Genomic DNA, 13,711 nt, shown 5'->3' with positions numbered 1-13,711 from the left:
GTCCCTATCCCATCTTCCCCCCGTGAAGATCCAGCAATATGGAGGCTGGCTCTCCCCATCTCTTTTATTTTCTTATTGGCTATACATAAGCATTTTTATTTTTTTTTTTGGGGGGGGGGGTGGGGGGTGGGGGGGGGAGAAGATGGGAACATCCCATCTCCACTGCTGTGGAGACAACAATGAGGAAAGGTAATTGCAGGTTGTAAGTTTCCTGGAGCTTCTCACCTTCCATCTCTACAATGTCCTGAATGCATTTTGGACTGCTCTTCTTGCTTATTTTACAAATGCTGATCCGTCCTTCCTGCCCCCTGACTTAATGCTTCCAATTTCTTTAAAGATAAGCTCTGTCAGAAGTTTGAGTCTCACGGTGGATTCCCCTCTGACAATGCCTGTAAGTTAGGTTTTCTCTGCCTTTCTGCTATCCCACTCCTCTTATATGTACCATATATCAACACTGAGCCCCCAAAAAAACATAAGGTGATAAGAGAAGGAAAAATGATTAAACTAACACGAATAAATAAATAAATAATAAAAAAATAGGGTTTATCTATTCCTTTAAATAGCTCGACTTCCTAAGACCTCCTGGTATGTAATTACTACAAGATTAGCTCTGCAGAAATCCACTCAAGCCTCATCCCAGGAACATATTGGTTTGCCTGCAACTGCTCACTCTAGCAGATTCTGGCTTTGTTTACCTCTGGGCAGGATGACTGGACAGATTGATGGACTGAAGATGTGTGACTGAGATACAAATCAGCTTATGTAGCACATCCTAACATTCTGCTCCCTTCAAGAAGCAGATGTTATATGTCACAGCGAGATAGGATTTTGGTGTAAAAACAGACTCCTGGCCTCTGCCCTTTGTAGAAGAGGGATTTTCCTTAACCAAGTTTGGAAATAACAAGTGCAATGAGGCAGTGCTCTTTCACCCTCCCAAAAGTAAGAGAGAAACAGAGAATTGTGACTTTGCATCCTTCCTTTCTAATTTAACCACTTTTTTTTTTTTTTTGAAATTACTGTAATGATTTTCATATATTGGGTTGTCTCTGTTAATTGTATATTGTTTTCAAGTCTACTGCCTTTAAGTCACTGTGCATATTCTCAGCTGTGTGTACCTGTATTGGGAGACTTACCCAATAAACAGGTAAAATAATAGGCTCACTAGATATGCTACACAATTCATACCTACATCAGTGTATTCACAATTTTCTTTGTGTTTCCCAGTGCAGCTAGTTTCTTCTTTGGTTTATAATAGTGTGATAGTGATTGATGAAGTTCAAAGTCCTATGCACTTTTTCTCCTGCGTCAGCCAATCTATCACTCATTTTTTAAGGTATGAGAATAACAGAAGTTAAAATCAAATCATTTTTAATGCTCACTGATAGCAGATTGAATCTTATTTCCTTTTAGTGACAGAAGCATAAAGGTCATACAGTAAAACATTCTAGAAACAGCTAGAAGAATCTTTTGTTTGTCTTTGTAGACCTAATTGTGTGATTTCTTTTCTTATTCAGACCAATAACTTAAGAGAAAAAAATGATAAGAATAATAATGATTAAAACAAAACAAAACAAAACAAAAAAACACACAGCTCTGTGGCATGGGATTCTCTTCTACTGCAGAGGCTGAGACCTCATTGAAGACGTTCATTCTCATTCGTAGCACTATAGGAAGATATCACCCACAAAGAGCCAGAAATTCTTACCCCTGTGAATAACAACACCTCAACTAGCATTTGATTTTCCCACTGTTAATTTGCTGTAGGTCCTTAGAACAGCTTCTGTCTATGTTCATCATCATTTCGTTTATCTCCACCCATGTAGAGCTGTGTCTTACAGTCAGGACAGGCTGTAGAAATTTGAATAGCCATTTCATAGTATTTATATATGTGGTTTTTGTTTGTTTGTTTGTTTGTTTGTTTCTATGAGATACTTAACATGTGACAAATGATTTAAATAAAATTATTGTAAAACATTTCTGTCTGTAGGTCCCATTTGAGTTACTAGATTAATATTGATAGTTGGTATGGAAAGACATAGTTTAAACCAGCCTATTAATTTTTGTGGGAATTATACAATGATTTGTCTTCATCTGGACTTTTATCTAATGTTAATTCCCATAGTACAGGTAAGAAGATTGTTCAGGTCTTGTTTCTTCTCTTTCTTTCTGAGAAGAAGACCTTATATTCTCCTTGAAGAATTGTATGAGGCCATCTGTGCATTAGGTCAACAGCAAAGTTAGAGGTTATTCTTCTTGATTTCTTCTGGAATATTCACCAGACTTGCTCAAAACATATTAAAATGGGCAGCTTCTCTTTTAGAGATATAAGATCAGAGAGCAATCTGTACAAGCTAGAGAGTGATCAAGCCATTGGGTGGTGGCAGATGGCCTTCCTGATTCCTGAAACCTCAGTGACTGCTGGTTTCTGCAGTGGTCTCATGCATTGTGCTTACTACCCACTCTCTTCACCTTGTATCTGTTTGCTCAGCACCCTTTTCCTATAGGTTGCCGACTCCAAAACATCAAAACTCTTATGCACTGAGGTAGCTTGCTTATTTCGTGAAAAACATGTCTGTTCTGTAAGTTATGACTCTACTTGACAGCTTTACCAGATTGAGACCAAAATACTCAACCCCTTTGAGAGTGGGATTGTCCTGGTGTAATCCATGTGGTTGCCAATTAAATTAAGGTTCTGTTGCATTTATAATTAAGAATCAAATCCTGATTTTGTACATGGAAAGGTGGGAGTTGAACAACTATATCATAAAAAATAAGGAGTCACAAACTTGCCTTGGGACTAATTCCTGTTTTAAGTAAATTCTTTAAAATGCCAGCTTTCAGTTCCAGTTTATACATCTCCAAGAAGTACAACTGTTACTGTCAATACCACAGAGCCAGAAGAAGTTCTGTTTCCCCTCCTGCCCTATTACTCAGCAAAGGACTATTCATAACTGCCCAAAATAAATATGACTTTATAACATAAGGCTTTTACTATGTCTTGCCATCTTTTTGAAATATTTCACTATTTATTTTTATGCATTTATACTCTTTCTTCTGGTATACTGCTTTTTAAGTAACATTGTCTAGGGTTATGAATTCATGTGGAAAGGAAAACACTTAAGGACTTCTTATTTTCTTCAAGTGAATGAGAAAATGCACAGTTAATGCAAGCAAAAAACATTACCAAGACAAAAAAAAAAAAAAAAAAAAAAAACAACAACAAAAAAAAACCAAACAACAACAAACAGACAAAAACACTGCTATGCTTTTTCATCTCTTGCTAACAGCACCATTATTAGTGTTTGACCATAATGGTAAAAGAAGGTAAGGGGTACATCAAAGAACAAGAAAATACAGTCCTGTAGGTCAAACGTTGGCTTTCAGGAATGGTGTCAGAGGCAAACTGCAGTAGCTGTTCTCTTTCCTCTAGTATTTGCTCTGCAACAGAGCTCAGACCTTGAGTTCAATCCTATTCCAAAACAAAAAAACATTGATTATTTCTCTATAACTAAAAGAAATTTCCTCTTTCACACAAAAATGTCAGGATGAATTTCATATTGTTATGTAGCTTTGTATGCTCATTTTTTTAAAAAAAAACTTCTTTTCTTTTTTTTTTCTTTTTTTTTTTTTTTTCACCATTTATAAATTATGAAACATAACAACGTTCATTTCTTTCTTATTCTCAGACATAGTACTGACCTGAGTTCCAGACAGGGTATTGATATATTTTGATATTGCAGCTTACAGCAACAAAGAGAGAGAAACTGTTGCATTATTTTGGATATTTCTAATAAAAAATAAAATAAAAATAAAAATAATAAAAATAAAAATAAAAACAGAGAGCAACAATTTCTAAGACCAGAGAAACCTTACCTTCCTCAGTATATGTGATATTCTTCCTTTCATAAAATTTCTAATATTTTCTGCAATATAGCTTTTTTTTTTTTTTTTTTTTTCTTTCCATTAAGGAGTAAAAATTAACATTTGGGCTGTGCTCTAGGTTACTACATTAGTAAAGTTACAATGCAATGCATTTGATTCTACATGCTACACAAAACCATTTTTTAGTTTCGTTTAGTTGTAAAAAGATAAACTGGAAAAAAAAACACACACACACACACAAAAAACAACAAAACAAAACACAGATGGAATATATTCTCCAATGTAAAACTTAATTTAACTCTACTATAACTCTAGTTAGAGCACCTCTCTGATTATATTCCTCATCTCAGAGGGAAAGAGAAATCAGAATTGTGTACTCTTTAAAGGTAAAATCCACAGAGAGAAATGTTAACATTTATATTGTTCCAGTGCCCTTTAATTCAGACCTAGATTTAACATCCTAAATTACCATCTTTAGGTGATCTATTCTCTGAAAGTCAAAAAGTCCTATTTTTTATGCTCATTTCAATGTTGTTCAGCCATTAATGCTCACAACAGTGTCATGAAGTTATGATATGGTTCTTTGTTTGCCAAGATTTTAGCCTTCTTCTACTCAAAGTTAGAATCACACTGGAAAAATCAACATGGCACTTGGGTGTGGTTTCCTTCAGTATTCAAATTCCCAATAATAAACTTTTTTTAATGTCAGCTATACAGAACTCCATGCAGCACAACTGGCTTTTGTAAAAATTCCTTGACCATGTATAACAACATCTTCTTTCCAGAGAAACACAGTATTTATAATAACCAACAACCAGCAGTGTGACATAGTACTCTAAATGTGGATCAACATGTCAGTGCTCCAGTAAAATTTGATTTGCCTCTGAGGTGCTGCTGTGTCAGTGGGGATCTGGAGCTTTTCCCTTGGCATAGGATTTCCTGCCTTGGCAAGTGAACACTCATCCACTACATGCATTCTTTTCCAACAGCATTTCCCAAATGTGCTTACAAATGATTTGTCTGGGTGAATGGTGCTTGTAGATACCTGAAAGTCAGGCAAAGGGAGGTCATACAGTAAGGTCTTCCCAACTGTAAAATGAAGTTATTAATCTAGTCACCATATTGGATGATGTTTTGTGATACCTGAAACCAGGTCTTGCATTCCTTTCTGCCCTGGAAATGTCCCCTACTATCCACCGAGTTGGATGGGACCATATAGCCCTGTGTTTGGTATCCCTGCGTGCAGAGGTTAGTGGCTCCTCTCATCACATTCCTCCTCTCAATCTCACTGGCTCATTTCACCCACTGTTTCCTCTTCCTGCTCAAGCTGGCATTAGTGATTTGTCAGGAAAAGGTTTAGACTAGCTCTGCTTCCCTGAACATGGTGCGAACCAATCCATTGAGGTGAAACAGACTCTCAGGTGATGGTGAGGGGCTTCCTCTTGTAGACACCTTGGATGGTCACATGTTCACTGGAGAGGATTAGGTGTGCCTGTGAAAGAAAATGAAATCTCTCCCTATCTTTCCCCACCCTGAAGATGATAACCTTGCACAGGAGGAAACTCAATGCTTATGTTTGAGACATAGGACACAATACTGCAATCATATTTATTCTTTTAATTCTCCACAAATTGAATACAATTTGAATCCCAAATGATTAGAATAAAGAAAAGCAAGAAGGAAAGACTGTAGAAGAAGACTAAATGGAAGAAAAAAATAAAAGTGCACACACACACTGTTAAAAACAAACAAACAAACAAACAAAAAAAAAGGAAACAAACACCTCTCCCTTAAATTTTGATACTTAAAAGGAATATTAAAATGACATCTATCCCCTCCACAGGCACATTTCTTCTCTAGGGCTTGCTGGGAAAAATGTAGTGGCAGGAAGGTAACTACTGATTCACATAGAATTGCCATGGATGTCAAGCAGGTCACCAGTTGTTTTACTGATGCCTGTATTAGGAGTTTTATCCCACTGTTTAAATTTCATTACAGAGAAGAAAGAAATAAAAAGTTATTTGGTGGTATAGAGGTGGCTTTACATGCTCTGGTTTCCATAACATGGCACTGCTTATTCACATACCTCTCTGTGGGTCTTGAAATAGGGTGGGATTGAAGCAGTAGTTGAGGGGTGAAAGTGTTCCTGAAAATACCTGTACAGTAGATTCAAAAGCATTATTTGAAATGCCTTTTTATTTAACTGACAGCAAAAAGTAATTTTAAAGGGACCTTTTCTCACCCCTACCTCTCTCCATCTGGCAGTGAAGCCTGGAAAATGAAGTAGTCTGAGGACTCTGACCTCTGGAGACCTGATTTGAATATGTAGCTTTGACTAAGAGTGTTCTGGGGTATGCTCATGCTGTTTCATCTGAGGATCTTTGTTCCATGCTCAGACATACTGCATACAAACTTGTTCTCTCCATGGGTAACAGCTAAACTGAGCCAACTTGCATCTTTCAGAAAGAAAGCAAGGTGCCAGCAGCAGGATCATTTGCTTCTGGTCCTTTCCAGGTTAGAAAGATCAGCCATGATCCAGAACAAGTTTGTTTCCCTCCCCCAGCTCCTTCCCCATAGATATCTGTGTCCTTACATATGCCATAACATACATCAAGATAGACTACACACCTTCAGCATTCTGTAGCAAAGAACCTGTTGGAGGCTGCATTACCACCCTTTCATCATTTTGGACACAGAAAACTTACAAGCACACAAGGCCAACAGGGGCACCAAAGAGTAGAGGGCAATGTAGACCAAGGCTTAGGCAGTAAGCACATAGCCGTTGCACTCTAGAGGCTGTGAGCTTCTAGTCTTCAACAGCTTGGAAAAGAACCATTCCACAGTATTGTTTTAGGGTCTGTGGTCGTCCTCGGATGGCCAGGCCCTGTTTGGTGATGTTCCCCTGTCTACAAAGATATCTGTGCTCTCCTAAAGAAAAAAAAATCATGGCTGGCCTGTGAATGCAATAGCATTGCTGGGTCTGGACTAAAGATAAATGCAACAACAAACCAAGATAGGAAAATCTATAAAATCCACTGCCCACAAAAAAACAAACAAACAAACAAACAAACAAACAAAAAAGCCAATGTAGCAAGAACAAGGGTTAGACTGTTCTATCCATAGAAGCCAACACTTCCCTGTCTGACTGGCTTCTGCCTGACAGACGTGAGGCTAAAGGTGGGATGTGTGCGTCTTTCTTAGGCTGCTCAATAATTACCATTCACATGAGAAAGAATATTCAGAGGGTTGTATGTTGGTGGGTCATGCTTAAGTAAGTGACAGAAATTATAAAACCTGGACTCCTGACAGCATCTTGCCATATGGCTTTATGTGCAATCAGTTGGTGGCTTTGATATTGTCTCGTGTGTTTCACTATCAGTAGTTGATGGCTTGAAAAGCAGGGTTATTTAAATATTCCTTCCTTTAATTTTGCTCATTCACATAGTGATTCCCCTTGCCCATAGACAAGACTAGGCTGTGAATCTGTGAATCAGAATTTCTATCCCAGAGGGATTTCTGATATCTAATTTTTTTTTTTTTTTTTTTAAATAATAATATTTTGGAAAGTTAAAATGTTTTGTTTTGACATTTTTGACTGAAATGAACAGTTTTTGTGTTCCCAAATTAGAATGTTTTATTTGTTGAACTCAGATGAAGCTTTTTTATTTGAAGTTCATTCAAAATTAACATACCTCTGCCAATGGTGCTGCAGATTGCTGGCTTGCCACTTGTTTTGAGAGGAAGCTGCAATGTGTGAAGGGAAATAGAGTGTGGGATAAAGGAGATTGGCCTGTAATGGAGCATGAGAAATAAATCATGTGAATTCTGACATAACAGAATTTAAAGTGTTCAAGATGAACATGTTTCTGAACAAAGTATTATGCCCTACAGTCTGTAATGTCTTGGAGACAGGATCCAATGGCATAGCAGAAGCAAATAAATGGGACATTCTGACCCAGCCAGGAACAGCACTAAGTATCCAGGGGTGCTGTCTTCACAGAGGTAAAACTTCTTGCAGTAGGTCATTGTGTGTTTTGTGCCAAAAGGCAGTCATAGCAACCTTTAAGAAAGAAAAGGTAATTTTATGGTGTGGGAAAAGGGAAGGGAAGGGAAGGGAAGGGAAGGGAAGGGAAGGGAAGGGAAGGGAAGGGAAGGGAAGGGAAGGGAAGGGAAGGGAAGGGAAGGGAAGGGAAGGGAAGGGAAGGGAAGGGAAGGGAAGGGAAGGGAAGGGAAGGGAAGGGAAGGGAAGGGAAGGGAAGGGAAGGGAAGGGAAGGGAAGGGAAGGGAAGGGAAGGGAAGGGAAGGGAAGGGAAGGGAAGGGAAGGGAAGGGAAGGGAAGGGAAGGGAAGGGAAGGGAAGGGAAGGGAACTTTTTTGATGCTGTTGCAGGGTTCTCTATTTACCATAATAGAAAAACCTCAATACATAAGGCTTTGGTTACTAACTTGTCCAAATCACTGGCAAATGCTCTTCATCCTATGAGACACTCAGACTATTTTTTATCCTATTCCAACAGGAAAAATTGTTTTTGAAATTTCCTGTAGGCATTTCCTTGTTAATAGCACAATGCTTATTTTTGACATTTTTTAAACAAAGCTAAGTCCCAGATTTCAGGCTATTAAATTCCTTCCTTGACCATAACCCCTAGGACCTCTAAGTTGTCTTGCAACTGGAGCACTGGGAGTTGAGATTCCCAGGCTCTGTGGCTCTGCAGCCTAGCAGCTAATTGAGTCTGTTACAACTTTCACTTCCTCCCTGTATTGACAAACTCTTCTTTTTACTGTATTTAGCCTGAATTTTCTGAGTGCTTTGACTCACACTGGAGTTTCTGAGTGCTTTGACTCACACAGGGCATCTCAGTTTTCCAAGCCTCTGCTGTGGAGCTTGGAGACCAGAAATGACTAAAATCTCTTCTGAAACCCTCTACCAACAAGGTACAAACAGTCCAACAGATTAAAAACCCTATTTAATTGGTGGAGAACTAAGACACCTAGCAGAGAGTCTCAAGCGATACTGAAAGCCTTTGGTGGAGCTTAGACTTTAATGTGGCCTGTGAAGTAGAGCACTGTAGGACAGTGGCTCTTTAACTGAGATAACTACTAGCTATGTGTCAAAAAATTCCATGCATAAATTACTCCTTATACAGTAAGAATAATATCATCTGTCACTGGAAGGAGGTGTTCAATACCTTTATGCAGTATGAAATTCTCATGATCAAAACCAGCAAATCACATAGAATAGAGAGCAAGTTTCATCATTCCATTAACTTATCCTAAATATGTTTCATACTAAAGTGAGATTTTCCCTCTGTCTTTGAAGAACACATTTGATAATTGTTTTTATTAAAGAACAGGCCACAGAGAACCTTTCAAGTCTCTAGGTGTATCTATGAATCAAGGATGGTCACTGAAATCTAGGATGACAGTGGAAATATTTATGGATACTCATCAGAAAAATATTCTGTATTCTTTATTCTTTAATAATAATATTCTTTATTATGTCTGGCAAACTTCTAAAGACTAGATTCTAAGTCATGCTGTTCACACACAGTACAGACTAGAGTTAGGTGATATAAAGATCTCAACATTGAGAATGTAATTTGAGCCATTAACCAAGGAAAATTGACTGAATATTTGGTACATTTATCCACAGTATCCAAATATTTATGTAGGACCATACATTAAAAGTTTTGTTCCTGGGGTGGTTCAGAGAGTACAATGCCAGAAAGAAACAACTGCAATGGATGCTTAACATCAGAAACTAAAAGACATTTCAAAACTACTTTTGCTTGATGTAGAGCCTACCTTGAAATAAATAAATAAATAAATAAATAAATAAATCCAGTCCTGTCAACCAAACTGTGCACAGATCATTAGCAAAAATATTGGATGACAGCCACTTTCTATGCAGTTTGTAGCTAGCTTGTCAGTAAGCCTGGAGTATTTCAAATACATTGTCACAGAGGGAAATAAGGGATAGCTGGTGGCATGTTTTGGACACACCCAAAAAAAGACAGACTTAAAATTTTCCAGACATATTTTGATGAGGAACTCCCTTGTCCCTGCTTTTCTCCCTGAGCTCAGGATGTAGATCAGAGTATTCATCTAACTGATCAGCAAAACATAGTTTGTCCTTTACATATAGGATGAAGTGCTCACCAAACTAAGGAACACAGTTCCCAAAATGTGTTCTTCAAGCATCACACAGTAAGCCCGTAGAAACCCTACCCAATGATATGGACACGGGTTCTCTGAGGGCTGGGAAAGTGATGGAGCAAGTACAGGAAGTTACACAAGTTCTTCTAAGGGTAAATCCAGGTAAATCAACTAATTAAGAGTTAAGAGTGAAATAAAACAATGGACTTCTGCAAAGTAAGTTAATTTGCTGTATTATTGTCACATGGTGAAGGCTTTACGTGTTTTAGCATACAGTGTACAGTTATCATATGAAAAGTGTGCCATCTTGTGGGAAAATACAAAAAATATCAAACAATGCCCTCACATGCATTCTGCATACATTATGCAAAACAAAGATTATGAACACATGTTTGAAGGAATATTCAGGCTGAACACTAAAGGAACAAAACTTTCAATAGACAGGTTCAACTTTCTGACCTAAAGACTTACCTGGGTTTTGTAATTTTCAGATTAAGATGATGAACTCAAACAGTATATTTATTACTGAAAATTCCAGACTAGCATATTTTTCCCAGTCATCTGTGGACTCCTACAACAGGGTAATTCTTACCTAAAATAAATCAGCATAACCCAGCTAACTCATACCATAGTAAGCTGTCAGCTTTTTAAGAAAGGAGTATGTATACATGTTGATCAAAAGAGACAGAAATAAAAGTTAAGGGAAAAGGAGAAAACCACTTGCAGAACAAAACTTATATCACCGGGACCTCAGTCTCTGTGATTCTTGGCAAAGAACAAGCTGGAAAGACTTCACATTCAAAAGAATCTAAAGATATTAGCAGTAAAAAATGAAAACTAAACAATAGCAATGAATGTCTTGGTCAAAGATCAAATGCTCTACATCTTATCCTTGGATTTGTGTAGTTTGGAAAAGTAATGCTTTTCAAAAATATGTTTGGATGTAAGTATTGCTGGACTGCTGTTACTAAGGAGTCCTGCTGTGAGAAGCATCATGAGGCAGTGAAGATGAGAAGAGCAACATCCATGTGTGGGGTCAGGGCAAAGAGGAGAAGAAGAAAGGTAGGGGAGGTTGTTCTTTAGCAAAGAAAATAACAAATAGTCGACATCTGTGAGGAAAAAAGAAAATGTCCATGTTGCATTCTTTTTCATTCCAGTTGCTAGAGTGAGTGTTTTCTCCTGTGGCAGAGTTTGCCCAAGGCCCATGCTTGCATGGAGGGAACTCAAGGCCACTGCTTATCTCCTCTCCTCACAGCTGGCTCAATAACTGTGGCACAGAGCTTCTAAAATATGAGGTTAATCAGCATTTTTATGACTCAGGCTGCTCAAGCCTCAAAGTGGGACTTACCCTTTGACAAAAAAAGTGTCAGAAGGGTCTCATTAGCTGTTCTACACTCTCATGCCCTTTAAAAAATATATGAAAGAACATTCCACTGGATTGAATACAAAAGGAAAATAAAACAACAAACAAAAGCACAAATTAGGATAAAAAGTATTGTTATAAAATCATATTTGGACATGCATGCTTCAAACTGAAACATGACTGAGAGATGCTAAATAGTGGAAAGAAAAAAAAAGATATTACTAATGACTGTCAGAAAACAAGACTGTCAGAAGTGTTAACAATGAACAGAAAAGGTTATTTATTTATTTATTTATTTATTTATTTATTTATTTATTTATTTTGGTTTTCTATTTTGTTACTTGGAAATCTTCCTTTATTCTTAAGTATCTTCAGATACAACAGTGTCTGATGTACCAAGAGAGAATTTTTGGTCTGTTTTTTTTTTTTTTTTTTTGATATGTCCACGGTGTTGGCAGAACTTAATCTAAGTGAGCGTAGATCCATGAAGTGGAGAAAGATTCACAGAAATGTACTTTAAGTCCAGTACTTTAAGTATGGAGCTTAATTGTTCTCGGTTCCCTCCCTGGAAGTCAATAGAGATGGGCTCCAGAGCCCTCCAAAGAATTTTAGTTAGTCTGAATTGCTCTTAAAGGAGCCTAACTCTCCTGACAGATTACAGATATAAATTAGGCATTTCATTTACATGCCTGAAGTTAAGCAGATTGAATCAGGACTTCCCTGTGTCCATGTTCATAATAGGGATGTTTTGTTCAGGTAACAAGACTATATCTAGACCAAAGTAAAAATGTGCAGCACTGTTAGAGGGCATCCAGCAACATAGTCTTTAACTTATTGATCTGCCCTGATTATGAACAATTATCATCCATGTAGATGTTAGCATGTGTTTGCTGATACAGCCACTCAACAGAGAAAGTCAGCCTGGACCGAAAGCTGAGTAGGCACAGTTATACCGTCTCCAGGCTGAATCATGCAGAGAAAGTTCTGAAAATATTTTTTGTAAAGAACAGCATCTTTTGTGCCTGGGATTGCTAAGAAGAGCATCGAGTGTCAAACATCACACTGTCCCCTCAGCTTAACTAAAATATCTGTCTAACACTTTGCTGTGTGTCATGTGGGCTTACCCACTGGCTGACATGCAGGAAAAGCTGGACCAGCACTGACAATAAGGCTACCCACAGATGTAAACTTTTTACTTAAGGCACCTGTGAAGAATGTTGCTTTTGATGGTACAGAAGAATATTAGTCTCTAGTAGCAACACAGTTGTTTGCATCAAAGTACAGTTGAACTTTGGTAAAGCAACCAGAAGAGAAAATGAGCCGTGAAGATGGTGTCTGGCCTTGGTATTTAGAACAAAATAGAATAGAACAGAACAGGATTTTTCAGTTAGAAGGGACCTTCAAAGATCATGTAGTCCAACTGCCTGATCATTTCAGGGTTAATAAAAAGTCAAAATGTATTAATGAGAGCATTGTCCAAATGTCTCTTGAACATTGACAGGCATGGGACATCAACCACCTTGCTAGAAAGTCTGCTCCAGTGTTTGACCACCCTCACGGTCAATAAAATTTTTCTAGTGTCAAGACTTAACATCCATTGAGTTTTTTTCTTCTCTATTGAGAAGAAAGACAGAATTAGCAATGAATCAATGTCAGCTCCATGCTGGAGGAATTTTTTTACATGTAATGGTGGATTATGTAGGCATAGGCTGATCACATCATGCCATTGGTGAGCTTCACTTAGGAAAGCTCAGTCTCTTAGTTATATTAATTGGGTCTTCCTTTGATGACAGAATCAATTCCAACGAAGAGAGAGGGACTGTATTTGAGTAAAGGCCTAATTAGGCTAGTAGCAACTTCATATTCCCACTGCTGAATGGCCTCTTTGTCAGTTCAGCACAGATGTTTGATTGTATCCTGATTTCTTTTTTTTTTTTATGCACAGCCTCATTGGTTCTTAACAAAACAAAACAAAGGAAAAAAAGTGCAAAAACTTTGTTGCATATTTGCTCTAAATTTCTGTCAGTTGGTTTTAATCTTTCTAAAAATGTAGCTTACATTGAGTTTTGACTAAAGATTACTTTTTCTGCCTATAGTCTGTGACTAGAACAGGACACTGTAATCATTCACTGACACTAGGGAGCCCATGGCAAGTTCTGGCAATGCTGGGGAAGAGACAGAAATCTCTTTAGAGGAAGAAGAATATTAAAAGATGTGAACTTATCTTTCCTTGAATTAACATAGCCTACCATGGGCCATTAGGTGATGTGCACTGGCTGTAAAATATACCTCTAGTTCTTTGTTTCTCCTGG

The sequence above is a fragment of the Aythya ferina genome (genome assembly GCF_964211825.1).
Source record: "Aythya ferina genome assembly, chromosome: 1".
Lineage (NCBI taxonomy): Eukaryota > Metazoa > Chordata > Aves > Anseriformes > Anatidae > Aythya > Aythya ferina.
Note: the sequence above shows the minus strand (reverse complement) of the source record.